The sequence below is a fragment of the Xenopus laevis genome, chromosome 4L, assembly GCF_017654675.1.
Source record: "Xenopus laevis strain J_2021 chromosome 4L, Xenopus_laevis_v10.1, whole genome shotgun sequence".
Taxonomy (NCBI): domain Eukaryota; kingdom Metazoa; phylum Chordata; class Amphibia; order Anura; family Pipidae; genus Xenopus; species Xenopus laevis.
This window is the reverse complement of record NC_054377.1, coordinates 99,925,193-99,940,939: the sequence shown is the minus strand read 5'-3', so window position 1 is coordinate 99,940,939 and position 15,747 is coordinate 99,925,193. Positions and strand designations below refer to the sequence as shown.

Below are 15,747 nucleotides of genomic sequence, written 5' to 3'. Positions count from 1 at the left end.
TTAGAATCTGGATTTGATAGGTGACGAGGTATTTAGAGTGTGTGCCTGGTGAGGTATCATTTAGACTTTGTTTGCCTTTTCATATACTCATTTAATGAAGGTTGTTGCCGGGAACTTATCTCTTCCTGTTTAAGTATATTTATACACCAGGGAATATTGTCAGAACACCAGGCTGTTATTGTCCATTATAAAAGGCCCAGATATGCCCCAGGGAGAGATAAACTCCCCTTTTTACAGCTTTACCAAATAACAGCTATAAAAAGACATTAAACCTACCAAAGTCATGAGGACATATATAAAAGACTCTTCAATTACATCATTACAGTGTAGAAGCTCCTCAGTTTTATGAACAAAATCCTATCTCTTGGCCAACACCTACTTATAAATCAGTCGCACTAACATGATGCTTGTAAAGCCCACCTAAGAGTTCTCATAAAGTTTTATGTAATTAACAGAAACAAAACAAACAGCAATATTTGCCAATATTTACACTAAAATCATCAAGTGTAAAACGTGTATGTATTTTCCATAAAAAAAAAATGGGTCGGTTTTTACAAAATATTGAACTCCAGTATATTTGCATGGACAGGAGTGAAAACTTCCATTCCATACCGATTATCTAGCAGGAGTGTCTATAGACATGGCAAAACCAGAATCTTCATCGCAGCCACAAGGACTGCATTTATTGAAATACATGAAGGAAGTAAAGGCAAGCAATAACATAGCTCATCTCCTTTGTGTAAAGGAACATGCAGAAATGATGTGGGGAGAAAAAAAAAAAAAAGACACACACACAAGCAGATAGAAGACCAATCAGACCAAGCTCAGCCATCTTGCATGACTCCATTTCATCCAAATGATTAAAAGTGATTGCCTTTTTCTCTGTAATAATAAAACAGTACCTTGATCCAAACCAAGATATAATTAATCCTTATTGGAAGCAAAAACCAGCCTTTTGGGTTTATTTAATGTTTACATGTTCTAGTAGACTTAAGGTATGAATTCAAATTATAGAAAGATCCATTATCCGAAAAAACCCCAGGTCCCAAGCATTTTGGATAACAGGTCCCATAATTGTAATACAATAAAAGAAAAACAGCATATATAGTTGTAAACTGAATTTGTCCATGTTGAAAATATGAGCAGGGACCAACATTCACTGTCAGTGGTGTTTTCCCAAGTATTGTTATTAGTGAAAGTGTGTGAAAAAGGCTGAACGGTTCTCTTTAAGACATACTGTGCCTAGCAATCGTATTAAGGCCCTTGACCAATTCTTCCATTTTACCAATAAACATACCCTGTGCTTACAGCCAACCTATAAATACAAAGGCAGCTACAAAGTGAGATCATAGGGCAAATGAAAAATTTTAAAGGGAACCTATATTCCTAGAAAGGATTCCCTTGGGCAAATGGGCTGACACAGCCTGCTCTTTAAGTGGGTGAAACAATACTGTCAATGCCTGTGATGCTCTGTTGTGTGCAACAAAACCATTGTCTATTCACCCTGTCTTGTCTTTATCTGTAAATCAGCTACAGAGCAACAGTTTCATTAAGGGTAGGGACACACTGGGCGATTTGGGGAGATTTAGTCGCCTGGCGACTAATCGCAGCGACTTTTCTTCCGGAATGCCTCCCCTCACTCTGCGCCTGGATAAAATGAAAAGTCGCCGGGGCTAATCACACACGGCGATTCGTTTTCCGAAGTCGCCCGAAGTTGCCTCACGAGGAAACTTCGGGCGACTTCGGAAAATGAATTGCCTCGTGTGATTAGCGCAGGCGATTTTTCATTTTAGCCAGGCGCAGAGCGAGGGGAGGCATTCGGGGAAGATTGGTCGTGGAAAGTCGCGGCGATTAGTCGCCAGGCGACTAAATCTCCCCAAATCGCCCAGTGTGTCCCTACCCTAAATGTCATCATCCGAGGTGAGGGATGAGACCAAAGAGTGAAATTTGTGCATAGAATAAAATTGTAAGTTTACTTTTTGTAGCACTTTACACAACATATTTAAACACCTGCATATCTTCATAATTTGCATGTACCGGTCTAGTACAGGTATGGGACCTGTTATCCAGAATGCTCGGGACCTGAGGTTTTCCGGATAACGGATCATTCTGTAATTTGGGCCTTCATGCCTTAAGTCTGCTAAAAAAAATAATTGAAACATTAAATAAACCCAATAGGCTGGTTTTGCTTTAAATAAGGATTAATTATATCTTAGTTGGGATCAAGTACAAGCTACTGTTTTGTTATTACAGAGAAAAGGAAAAAGGAAATCAATTTCAAAAATTTGGATTATTTGGATAAAATGGAGTCTATGGGAGACAGCCATTCCGTAATTCAGAGCTTTCTGGATATCGGGTTTCCGGATAAGGGATCCTATACCTGTAGTAATTTAGTTTTTTTTACTTTATACAGTGTATCTATTCTTACAAGTCATGTGCAAAATTCATGGACTTTTCTACTTAATAGAATTACGAAAAGCATTAAGTGTGTGACATTTCTTATAATATCATGTGAGTAATTGACCTACTTAGCCAGTGCCATAAACCACTAAGGAAAACATAGCCCTGATTCACATTAACAAATTAGTAAGATTAGTTTGCAGATCTGCCAGTAAAGCAAAATGGGAACTATCTTCCATCCACTCTGATATGATCCAAATTATAAAATCTAATTACGCACACACAAAGAAAATTCAGTTCTGTCAATCGTATTAAACCTCACCACCTATTTGTATCCCCCATGATTCTGATTTCCCATCTGAGTATTGCATATCATCCTGAAAAGTAAAAAACAGTGGGCTGTTTTTTGCTACAAGCCAAACAGCTAAAAACATGGGAGGGTGTGTTCTGGTTTGATTTACAAGGAATGGATGTAAGGGGAAACATCTGCCCTAGAGAGGTTTCTTGCCATAAGGCAATTTCAGTTGGGACAGCAAAAATCCTTGTCTGGTAATTTTAAGAAACAAATTTCTATTTCTTCTTCTTGAAATGCAGCTCTCTTAGCAACAACAGATCCTGAAATACCCTTGATCTCCCCTATAAAGAGGGCACATTAGGGACACAATAATACAGCACAGCAGTTCAAAGTACCCTTAGACAGTGCCTTGGATAGATACTGTTGACCCAGTGAGAGTACATTTTCATTTTTTACATTACAAGTTCTATCTTTATATACTTATTTCGGCATTGCACACTTTTGTCAATTTCATTCTTTACAAGTCTGTTATTGACATGCAAGGCACCGTGGGGAGTCTTGGCTGGAGGTGAGCAAAATAATACTTTAAGGTACATGTAGTCAGGACCAGCTGTGCAGGGAATAGCAAAGGAAAGACAGAAACTGCTTTCAGTTGCAATTATATTTAAGAATATTTTATAAAACATTGAAAATGCTGAATATATATATTTTCTATCATTTACAAAAGGAAATATTTAAGCTTATAATCCATTCAATTGCCACCTGCTATACAATTATGGTACTGGCATAAACATTTGTACATTTGTGTCAATGCTGTAGATTCTATGGTTTCAGGGTCCATTTTGACGGGGCAAGGACTACTGGTAACACCCAGTGTGGGCAGATCAAAGGACTCTGGCATGGAACCCTGCTTCCTTCTACTGTCAACAAAGACATTATATCATGTCTGGAGGAAAATAGATTTTGCCATTTGTTAAAGATAACATAGCAGAAGAATGTCTGTGGAAGAGTTAAACAGTGTGCCCCTTTTCCAAGCAAATTCCCAGTGCCTTTGAACATGAACGTCTGTTCCACACAGCTGTGGGCTCCAGAAATTAGGGCAAAAAGTGTGCAGCTGTCACTCAGAGCGTTCTGCAGTTATCCTTGAAAAATTTATTTCGCATAGAAACATGTTCCATTGGTATTAGATTCCTGGAATTTTACAGCAACGCTGTAATTTCACATTGAGATGAGTGCTTGCACAAGAAATCGGCAGGTTTGTGAGATTCTTTTAAAAGGAATTTTTCAAGATTTCAACAGTATTTAAACAGGAGAACATAATTCTACCACAGTGACAAGTACCTTGTACCCCTAATAGGTACTTATGGGTTGTTTTCCCCTGATTTTAATGCTTTTTGAACCCATGGGTTTTTCAGGGCTTGTTTGGCAAAGTACTAGGTACAAAATGGGCACCAAACTGCATCCATTGATAAGCCATGCAAAAAGTGTTTTTGTCAATTGCACTCACCTATAGTAGTGCCAGCTGATCATTCTTTGGTGCAAAGAGTAAGTCAGAACACTACCATAAAAGGAAGCTCTTGTGTAACTATTGCACATATCTGTATTATCTTTTACTTAACCATTAATAAAAAAGGATTCAAGATATTAAAAAAAAATACTTCCATTATCCTTGCACAAGACTGGGCCTTGAAGTGTAGAACCAGACTTTGGGGCCCACTCTCGCAACAATTGTATGTGGATATGTATTGTAGCTATTATTTAGGTCTATGGTGCATATAATAAAATAATTCTATTTAACTGGTGCCCATTAGGATTAGGACCTACCCCATAGCCAACCCTGGGCATAAGGCAAGGCAAATTTTTGCTTCCTATACAACATTCAGTAGGTAATACTGGGGACATACCGAATCCCAAATCCTTTGTGAAAGATTCAGCCAAATCCCAAACCGAAGAGAACCACACATGCAGAGTGTGAATAACACATTTTTGACTTTCTTGTTTGTGTGATGAAAAATCACTTGATTTTTTGGCCAGGCACTTTGATTCAGTTGAATTTTGGCAGAATACAGGATTTGGTGCATCCTTAGGCGATACAAAGGGTGCAATAATTATTTGTAATAAGATGTATTAAGCTCAGTGCCAACAGTTCAGGGATTTAAATGACATTTGATAAAACCTATACATTTTAGTTTGAGGTACATAATTAATTTCAATGCAACAAAAGGAAGTATTGAAAATGCGTGGAAATGTGTTGCATTAGCAACTCATAAAAATGTACAGTAGATAAAAGCATACACAGACAAAACTACTTAATTCAAAATATTACCCCTCAAAATTTGTTTGTTCTAGGTCACTAAAAAGCCAGGAAACGTAGCACAAGCAAGCAGTTCGTTTCAACAGACAATACCGGTAGTGTCACAAAAGTAAGATTCGCCGTCCACAGTAAATATGCACTACCACAAGCGAAAAAATCTCCTGAAAATGCCCTGCTATTGGTCAACATATGGATCTCTGTAATAAAACCATTTTACTTGCAGCAATAAGTCTTAAACGTGGGAAAATGCCAAAGAAGAAGCAGATTTCCTGTGATTATAGTATATGTTTTACTTGTGGCAATCCACATCCAAATGTCAGGTAATGGCAAGGCATTTTTGGAAGATTAGCTGCCTATGGTAGTGCAGATTTAACACTGTGCAACTGTCCTAAAGTTACCAGAAAACCCACATATATAAAAAGAACAAGGAGAAACTATCTGCATTCTATTTAAAATTCAGGGGCCCATTTACTTAGCTTGAGTAAAGGATTAGAAGAAAAAATACTTCGAATTTCGAATGGTCGAGTATGGCTACTTCGACCTTCGACTATGACTTCGAATTGAATGATTTGAACTAAAAATCGTTCAACTATTCGACCATTCGATAGTCGAAATACTGTCTCTTTAAAAAGTACTTCGACCCCCTAGTTCGCCACCTAAAACCTACCGAGGCCAATGTTAGCCTATGGGGAAGGTCTCCATAGGCTTCCTAACAATTTTCTGATCTAAGGAAAATCCTTTGATCTATGGATTAAAATCCTTCGAATCGTTCAATTCAAAGGATTTAATCGTTTAACCGATTATTCCTTAGATCGTTCGATCTTTAGAATAGCGCTAAATCCTTCGACTTCGATATTCGAAGGATTTCAATTCGGCAGTCGAATATTGAGGGTTAATTAACCCTCGATATTCGACCCTAGGTAAATCTGCCCCTCAATGTCACATGCTATTATACAGAGGAGCACCTACAAATATAGTGTGGATTAATGACATATGGGACTCCTAGGCTACATATATTCCCTGATTTAAAACATTCAGTAAGCCTGGTATCACATTGATAATATCAGAACAAATTTTTGGATATTCAGACGATACTTTTTGCATTTACTGGGTTCTTGTGGTGGCTGTGTGGGCATCTAAATATGCATGAAAAATACTTTGGCTTGCAGACTGCATAGCAATAGTGGAAAGGCTGGCATTTTTTTTCTTATAATTTACAGAAGGAATGGAAACCCCGTTACATTAAGTACAACTCCTAGCATGCCTGACAGCAACTGAAGCATGTTTGGGGTGTGGAAACCATAGTTCGGCAGTAACCAGCATGCCCATTTCTGGTTTATAGGCCTCAAACTGGTTCCTGTGAAATCCATATCCTCCCTCTTTACAGGTACACCAGTAGAAAAGTGGTAGTTTTAAAAGATATGTAATACCATGTCAGAGCATACTATCTGTTAAGAAATATTATACAATGATGTACTGCATTTTATACCTGGATGGCGGCTTCAGTTCAGCTGAATTACTCCAACTGAAGAATGGATCCCAATATTTTAAATTAAATATTCACCCTAAACTTTGCAACGTTGATGATCACATTAGCTCTGAAAGGCCAATAATAATCCAAGCACAAAAGCACGAACTAAAGAAATCGAAAGTCAAGGATGACTAAAGCCAACAATACTGTATCAAAGGCACCTTAATAAATGGACAGTTGCATAAATCCAAGTAGTCATACTAGAATTATTACACGTTATTTATATAAAACCAGTACATTTACACATAGTTCCCTATAATTTACACTAGGATCAATTTTATCAGGTATTAGTGAAGTGTGGTCAGGCCGGGCCGGGGTTCAGGTTAGGGTCGAGGCACATCACTATTGGGAATTAATTATCCTGCCTGTATGTTTTAGGAGCGTGGAAGGAAACCAGAATACTGGGAGGAAATGCACACAGACATGGTGTTACCAGGTCAGAACTAAACTCAGGACCCTTCCTTGTAGTTTCTGCAATCAATCAATGAATTTTTTTTTTTTTTAAAAAAAAAATATTTTTCCTTTTCCAAAAACTTACCCCTTAAAACTAATAAGTTTTTTATTTTTGGCAAAACGCTCACTCCCCCCCCCCTTTAACCCATTTTGCAAAGGCCAAAGCAATCAATTGTTTTGCCTGGACTCAGATGCCCGGCCACACCGACAGTTTGCGCTTTTGTGAATCCGCTGCAAACATTGCGTCGGGAGGAGGGTGGCGGCCCGGCTGCATGGCCTGCACCCCACCCTAACCCAGCGATGTATGGATACATTACTGGAGATATTGGAAAATGCACCGTAATGCATACTTTTACATTTCTGAAATCCATAGTTAAGAGTATTTAATTTATTTTGAAGATAAAGTTAAATGAATTTCCAGTAACTGTAAAGAACTGGTTTATTGGCCAATTTGGAAATGTATCCTGAATGGAACACCACAACTCCCCCAAGACCTTCATTTTATTTGTTTAGTTCAATTTAAGAACCTAAGCTGATGACATATGGGCACATATTTGTAATTGCTCTATTTTGTTTTTTGTTTTTTTAAATGCCCAAAAATAGTTTATTGGCTTTGACAGGATACACAAAACCTTACTTTGATTTTTTTCAGTGGGAATTTTGAAAGGACTAAATATTTCTTTTCTGCTAAGGAAAATAATATAAAGTACAACATACACTAATAAAAACTAAATTAGGTACCGGTTTTGTGACGTACCTCCCCCAACCCATGTTTGTTTATCTGCAGGCTTCTCAATTTGTGTTGCGCATAAAGATCAGCTTAATGACACTTGATTTTATGATGTGCCTGAAGATTTCTCCTGAGATACAGCTTATCTACCCTTCAGGCACCTTAGATGGTGTAGATGCCTTCTTACAATGAATTTGGAGATACTTTTGTAGTTTAAAAACTGCTTTGGATCACTGGATAACAGTATGGTAAACTATGACCTTATCAGTATACTCCTGTTGTCCGTACATGGTGCTTGAAGGCACTTAGTTCTCTTATTAAACAAATGGTGGTTATTTAGAGGGGAATGAGTGAGAATAATGTAAAACAATGAAGCGACTGTCCCACTGTTTACAGTTCTTGACACTTAAGGGGTTTGGAAACAACAGTATTTAAAAAGAAAAAATGTGTTTGTGTCTGAAAACTTATATTTAAAGGTAAAAAAGTATAGATACGTTTTGTTCAAAAGGATAGTGTTTTTGAGCTAAAAAGCACCAGTAATGGTGTTTTCATGGGTTTTAGAGCTTCAAGTCAATGGAAGCCAGGATATGGATTCCTTAATTCAAGTCCGACAACCACTTTTAACTTATTTTTTAAAGTAATCTATGAGACATTTCTCCCCAAAACTACATAATCTAAATTATACGGGCAGCACAATGGGTAACACTTCTGCCTGCTCTGGGGTTTTGAGATTATACAATCTACAATCGATCTTTAAGTGTCTGTGTGGATTTCTTCCCACACTCCAAAAACATAAAGGCAGAATTATTGGCTCATGATAAAATTAACTCTACTATCTACTAGGGATTTTTTTTTTTTTAAATTCCAGCACAGGGGGGGGGGGTTCAATAGCCATCTTGGCATGATGGAATATTTAGCATTCTGACACATCTAGTCTAGATAAAGAAAATCAGTTATACAAATTTGACCCAGTGGCTGGTCTGTCAAGAACTTCTGCAGGAACAGCTATCTAGACAGGTAAGAGTAAAAGCAGTAAAATATTGTATGAATGTATTTTTTTTTAAAAAAAATATGGAACATATGCAGTGGATTGCTCATGTACTTATACAAGTCCCTATATACCTATATGCCTATGCTAAAGATGTTCAAACTTTACTACTCCCACTATGAAAAGCAGAGGGACTTCACTTTCCAGAATTTCTCAGATCACCAAAAAACAAGGAAAGGCAGGGGTTGCATTTCAGAATAAGGGATTTTGGGAAATAGCTATTTGGAGATAGTGACCTTCAGTCCATGGATTAGGTACATTTGCGTAGCAAAAATTATATTTATATCTGTAAATTCAGATGTTTATGTACCTTTTGTACAACTGAATGAGCTCATGTCATAAAGTGGGTGTATGTTCGCATTAATTTGCGAATTGTGAGCAAAAGGTGTATTTAAGTGTTCCTTTAATAAAGCACTCAAACAAAGGTCTGTTCTGACATAATAAAGATATGTTGCAGTTGGTGGGTAGAAGTCATGCTGACCACAGATACCGATTGTCATGCAACAGTTTGTCATAAATATGAATTCTGAAAATTGAATTGATCCAATTGGTCAGATTAGATCAATTAGCTCAGTTTAAATCTGCCCCTGCATGGCCACCTTTACCAACCCCTCAAATGGTATTGGTATACACATAAAGAAACTGTTTTGAATTCTGATAATCCAAAACCATAAATACAGATATTATCACAAAAGAGTCAGTTAAAATAACATTTGTGTAAACATCCTTTACTTTCCATAATGAACACACCAAAACTCTACCACCAGGGCTGAAAAGGTTACCTAAACAATACAATAGTGAACACAGCAGTTCTCAGAGTAAATGGAAAAACTATATGTCAGTTAATATAAACTTCATTTGTTTGGTAAGTTCTGATTGCTATTGTCAAGTTTTTATAATTTAAAATTTTGCGCAACTATGTTGACAACTGTGTTCCCTGCGCAAATATTTCTAGATAAACAAATAGTGATATCCTAGGCCACACTGGGCGTTTTGGGGAGATTTGGTCGCCTGGCGACTAATCGCCTCGTTTTTGCGGCGACCAATCTCCACAAACGCCTTCCCTCACTCTGCGTCAGCTAAAATGAAAAAAATGCCGGTGCTAATCACACGCGGCGATTCGTTTTCCGAAGTTTCCTCGTGAGGCAACTTCGGGAGGATTCGGAAAACGAATGGCCGCGTGTGATTAGCACCAGCGTTTTTTCATTTTACCCGGTGCAGAGTGAGGGAAGGCATTTTGGGAGATTGGTCGCCATGAAAACTAGGCAATTAGTCGCCAAAACGCCCAGTGTGGCCTGACCCTAATAATATCCCCTATTGTAGCATTTATCACCACTGCTTATTCTCTCTACAGAATATTCCTTGGCTGCATGTTTGCATTTCTACAGGAAGACATGTCATATCACTTCTCCTGACTCAGATCAAAGAAATGTATCTGTAGACAGCCAGGTGTCACTCCCTGGGTGTTAGACATTATTTTTTCAAATAACATTAGTATTGGTTATAGACTTCTAAGGGAATTGTGTGGATTGTGTGAAAAGACATTTGTATTTTAAAGTATTGCAATCACCTAGTCATTGTGCTAATGCAGTATGACAGCTCCTATCTGTTTGCAAATAAAATATATACTAAAGAATGTTCTATGCACACAATAAGCAATAATGTCATGCTTAATCTATTTATGAAAAAAAAGGGAAGATAATTCCTACTCATATCATAAAGCAGCTTACATATAACCAAGTTCTTTCAATTAGTGATAGAATGATTTTTGCCCTAATGTTAATTCCAGAGTACAAATAGGCTACAAATTTAAAAGTGCCATTAGCTTTTGTACATGAAGGCAGGTTTGGCTTTAACAATGCAAGTTGCACAAGAAATATTACATTTTGTATAAAATACTGCACACACAATTATTTCAAGAAAATAAATTATTAAAGGACGTCAACCCCAAAAAAATATTTTCTATATAAATTAAAGACAACATTATTCTAAGAAACTTTGGTTCAATGATACACCCATCATGTCTGAAGTTTAGCATTATTTACTGATCATATTACATCTGCTGAGTGTGCACTGCCTTGTCCTGTCCCTGCACTATGTTGTCCTGTCTTGCAGGAGTTGCATATTTTTGCACTTGCACTTTGTCTGTTGTGTAGCACAATGTTCCTAGAGGAACCTTGTTTCATTTCACTGTGTACTGTACAAACGTATATGGATGAAATGACAATAAACTCACCCTTGACTCCTAATATATTTGGACATATATTGCTATTGAAAGCAGTGTTTGTCTGTCCCTTTCTATTCTCGGCCCTGGTGGCTCTGGCTTTTGAAACAATGTCCTGACTTGTGGGAGGATACTGGCTTTTGCAACATTGTTAAAAACATCCAGGAGCTAAGCAAATACAGCTTTCTATGGCAGTCACATTTTCAAATAACTTTGAAAAGCACTAATCATTTTTAATAGATTCATATTGGAAAGATGTTTATAATTGTGTTTTCTTTAATAGGCAAAAAACAATTTTTTGGGTTGACATGTCCTTTAAGCAAATGGCTTAATTATCATGAAAAACATGAACTTGTGCTTTTTGCTGGATGTGACCATCTTGTAATTGGGTTGTTCCCCAGGTGGATAATCTAATAATTGCCCCCTTCACAGAGAATGCACTTCCCCCAGTTTTTTAGGATACATTTTTTGAAAGTACAAGTTTTCTCTGTAGACGTGATACCATAGAAGGCACAGGAGGAGCCCATAATACGCCTAAATGAATGTGAAATCTTGCCAAGCAGTGTGAGAGGAGAGCTATTAACAGCCCACATGGCATCATATAAAACACTGCTAACTATTCATTCTCTGGGTGACAATGAAGAGAACAATGTTACCCAGACCCTCTCATGCAACCTACTTCTTCAGACTTTTCTGACTATGCAAGGGTGATCGGAATGCATGCCTCCTCCAACTAAGAAACATTTCAAAACCCTATCAGAACAGAACAGCAACAATAAGCCAGATGGCCTGTGCAAGGGCTGCAATAGGAGACTTCAAATACATTTCAAGCACAAAAGGGTATTTGATCACATATTAAATCCCTCTGCTGTTAGAAGGGTCAGCAACTTGCTTCTTTTCTGGGTAAACACTGGATCCTCTGTGCACTGCTACTAAAAGGTGGCAATGAACATATTAGTAAAATGATGTTATTGACAAGTGTAATGTGCTGCAAAGTCTTTTTTTTTAACCCCAAAGAAATACAGTGTGGGGGTGGCTTTGCACTTGTGGTGTCTGTATCTCTGGCTGCTTGTAGTTTAACAGATGTAAAATATATGTTCCATATAGCAAAGTGGTGATTCTGTTATTTCCATAGGCTGGATCCTATGGAAAAGGGGGTGGAACCGTTCTGGTCACCAGGTGGGTTATCATAGTTTCTTTGTTTATTGATCACTGGCAAGCTACAGAAATTGGGTAAAAGTGGGTAAAGTACAATATGATGGGATTTGTCACTATGGCCTAGACCTTGGCTGGACATGAAGAACAACTACACACAGAGAGGCTACTGCAAACGTAGCTATATGCAACAGATGTATGCATATCCATCTCATTCTAGTCCTGTAGAAGTCAGATAACTGTTAATATAATTTAAGGTATTAGATCTACAACTACTGTGCAAAAAAACACATTTTAACTGTAGGACACCAACCCACAAATGCTTGTATGTGCATGTTGTGCTCTGTACAGACCACCAAGAGAATACACATTTGTTGCACACTAGCTTAGGTCTGGCTAGAGCACTAAACAATTATTGTCAGAATAATTATGAAAAAATAAACATTGTTGCATCTAGAGAGTAAGCAATATTGATCATCCATGCCTTGGTAGAAAAAAAATAAGATATAGGAAGTAGAGTGGTCCATAGACACCAGGTACATGCAAATCACAGATCCCTCCAGCTGTTGCAGAGTAAAGCCACACAGCATCTTAAAACAGCTGAATGGAGCTGAAGTACAGCATATTGATGGCCACAGGTTTGACATCCCTTATGGACATACTACTGCAAAATCATTATTGTGCTCTTTCCCTATGGACATAACTTTTTTTCTACATTTTACACCAGATGTAGTGCTTAACAGAGCACTACATCTGGTAAGTGCTTAGAGTTTTTGGCTGGGCATACAACAATGCACTGGGACAAATCAAGATGATCTGTCTGGCCCCATGACCAATGATAGGCTCATAATGGAGGCCTTGGGAGCAGGGCTGCCATGACGGGAGGTAATAAGGGGACTCCAGTAAGGGCACACTTGCTAGAAGCGAAATTAGCATATGGCAAACTGGGTGGGCTTTGAGCAGAGTGGAGTCTGAATCAGAGTGGGGTTTTGACATAATGGGGCATACTCAGGCTGGATAAAAAATTGCCATGCTGCATTTTCATGTAACAAAATAAAGCCTGATTTATTTATTTATTTATTTTTTGTCATTGAGATATATTGACTGTTGTCAATGCACATGTTAGTGCACATAAAAACAAATGCTATAAAATGTAGACTACATTTTATATTACAATACAGATGAATAGATTTTGTAGCATCCCACAAAAATCCTGGTTGTTGCATGCAGTAGCAGGTTGTGTGCAACACATAAGTCTATCCAACCCAAGTCTCTTTGCAACACCTACAAAACTTCACACACCTCATTCCAGTTCTGTAATTATAATGTTATATACTCTTTGATTTAGTCTCAACCCCACAGATGTTTTTTTCTCTCCTAGATTTGTGGATGAGGGGGCGAAAGACCAAAGGAAGTCTGCTTCAAAGCAAATGTGCTTCTTTGTAATGAGTTTGATTTGTAAACAACAGCAACAGAAAGGTAATGACTTCTCCAGCTCTTGCCCTTCCTAATCACCTTCAGAATATGAGACTAGAAAGAGGGTGCAATGAACCTTCCTATCCATGAAATACAAAAGTGGCATTCTTCCTTTAAGAACACACATAGGAGCTCAGAAAGCTGCACATAGTACATGTATTTGTTCAAAACGGAATGCGAATAACAAACATTTGGTTGATATTCCTGATACAAGGCTGTCCTCATACACTGATCTAGAAACAAGCAAATAACATGAAAAAGATGTGCTCGGTGGGGGCAAAGAGCTTACAATCTACTAAAAGCATTTTCTTACATTCAAGCTTTCTCGTGATAAGATCTACTTACAGAAATCTACTTTAAAGGCTGGTGGTAAAGTCACCATAATTTCAAGCCATTCAGTGCTAAGCTAAATGAATGAGGCTGCATCCTCAAAGTCTGATTGTAACACATAGTACCATGAATAACCTGTTGAACAAATTAAAGCTAATCTTTGTCTGTGAGGGAATGTTGCTGACAGTGTAAGAGATGTACAGTATATGCACAGATTTACATTTACAGAAGGTATAGAATAGAGCACAACCCTTAGGACCACTTGTAAGAAGTCATACTGAATAACCACTAAGTTAAAATTGCAGGGGATGTTCATTCATTTCTGCTTCAGACTCATAACAATGTGACAGGCAGGTCCCAGGCAAGACCAGCTACTTGTGCTAAATTGCTTCAGGAGTCAGAAGTATTTGGCAGCGCTTTGCTACTAACTCTAATGAATGGGACCCCGAGCAGAGGTGGGTCTGGCTCCAGCTGAACACAGAGCCGACTTTTGCTTACCTTTGCTCCCACTCACTGAAGGGTATATTATCCAACACGCATGGTGGCAGAAATAATTGCAGTCTCAGCCGGTGCTCTCTGCTCCTAGTACGTCGTACTGGCGGCTGCTTGTTGTGCCAAGCTCTCTGCTGTGACTCTACACTCGAATAAACTCCCCACCCCAGGCAGCAACACGGACACAATATCTAGCTGGGAGCTTCTTCTTTAGCACTTTGAGGCCACGCCCCGTGCCTGGCCGCTCGCTCCCCCCACACATACAATTTTCCCCTCAAGCAGGTTTAAAGCAAGTGTCTCAAGTCCTAGTAATGATAAAGCTCGCTGCTCACAGTTTATATACTCTGCCTCGCTCTCCTGACAGTTTTGATCTTTCCCAGCTATTGCTCTTCTATAACTTATTACATTGCATCTTTTCATCCTGGGCTGCCTCACAGCCTGGTCACATGATGCTCTGTGTGTGAGGATGAGTGTGGCGGTCAGGTTGGCGGTTTTCCAGCCAAATTGGGTCACTAATTTAAAGCCCAGGCTGGTTTTGATCTTGCCCTAATGTGCCAAGCCTGCATCTCACAATGCATGTCGGGTAATGTAGTTTGCCCACTGCTAAGTTTAATGTAAGACTACAATACCCAGCATGCAATGGGACTGACTTGTGTAGAAGTTGGGAGTTACCAGATTTTGGCCTCTGTACCCAGGGCCGCCATTAGAAATCACGGGGCCCCGTACAACAATATTTTCGGGGCCCCCTTGACCTCGCCCACTCTGGTGCCCAAGCCCCATCCCAGCCCACTCCACATCACAGTTAAAAGACCACACAGATATGAGCGCTAAAAAAGTAACCCCCCACACACAAACAAGTTATAAAAAGTTATTGATGGTCAGGGCCCCCTATTAGTTTAAAAACATTGGCACTAGGGCCCCCCATAAAATTATTTTCGTGACTTCGGGTCTTTTCGCTGCTTCGGGAGTTCTGCTGTTCGGCGTTTTGGCACTTCCGCATTTTCGGCTGTTCGGCTGGCTGCAGGCTTCAGCGCTCGCAAGGGGGGCCCGGCTCTTTAAACTGCAACACTTGTCCCCCCTGTACCCCCCTGATGGCAGCCCTGTCTGTACCCCATTCTCCCATCGCTCTTATGCATTCTCGCAGTGACATTTCTCAATTTCAAATAATTTTGGGGCAAAAATCTGCTGGCCACCAAAATGTCTAGAGCAGGGATCCCCAACCTTTTGAACCTGTGAGCAACATTCAGGAGTAAAAGGAGTTGGAGAGCAACACTAGCATGAAAAATGTTCTTGGGGTGC

General features: G+C 38.9%; 1 protein-coding gene across 1 annotated transcript in view; it reads right to left on the bottom strand.

Annotated features, from left to right (window-relative positions):
- The window catches only part of bcar3.L (BCAR3, NSP family adaptor protein L homeolog), an 81,141-nt gene extending 66,542 nt beyond the window's left edge, over nt 1–14,599 (bottom strand). The window contains 1 exon segment of the mRNA NM_001091730.1: nt 14,455–14,599. The gene's annotated coding sequence lies outside the window, so the exon portion shown is untranslated.
- Nucleotides 14,600–15,747: the final 1,148 nt, after the last annotated feature.